Raw genomic sequence first — 632 nt, forward strand, 5'->3', positions numbered from 1 at the left:
TTACCAAGGTTAAATAAAAAAAAAATCCCCAGGAAGAAGAAAGAATTAAAATCTTATTTCTATTTGAGAAGTAATTTACAGGAAATAATTCTTCACCAGTAATGGGAGAAAGCCAGGACTGAGTGAAAGAGCACAGACTGCATTGATCTGTATCAGAAGGAAGAGGGAAGAAACAGAAACAAACCTGCTGTTGCGTTTTCTGTTTGGATCGCTTTACAAACTGTGGGAGATAAAGCAAGTAGTTATTTTAAAGTAGTAAGCTTCAGTAATGTACGAGAATGAGACTCTAGGGTAAAAATGTCCTGAGCAATTAGTGAGCTAGGCCTGTTAGTGCTGATCCAGGTCGTGCAGTTCAATTCTGTTGAGAGGAGGGGAAAAAAAAGAAAAAAAAATAAAAAAAAGTCCCGATGCTGGAAGTACACTGGAGATGCAGAGCAGCTCAACACGTTAGCCTGTTAGTGCGGTGGAGCTCGGACAAGAGTCCTTCAGAAGGATCACTGGAAGGGGAAGGAGAGGTTTCTTTCTCGCAGAAGCTTGCCTACCTGTTGGTGGTCTCAGGTAATTTGCACTCTGGGGGGTTCCCAAGTGTGCAGGAGCTGAAAAGGGAGGGCAGCAATCAGGCTAACTTCAGT

Source organism: Charadrius vociferus, unplaced genomic scaffold (genome assembly GCF_000708025.1).
Source record: "Charadrius vociferus isolate BGI_N301 unplaced genomic scaffold, ASM70802v2 scaffold61, whole genome shotgun sequence".
Lineage (NCBI taxonomy): Eukaryota > Metazoa > Chordata > Aves > Charadriiformes > Charadriidae > Charadrius > Charadrius vociferus.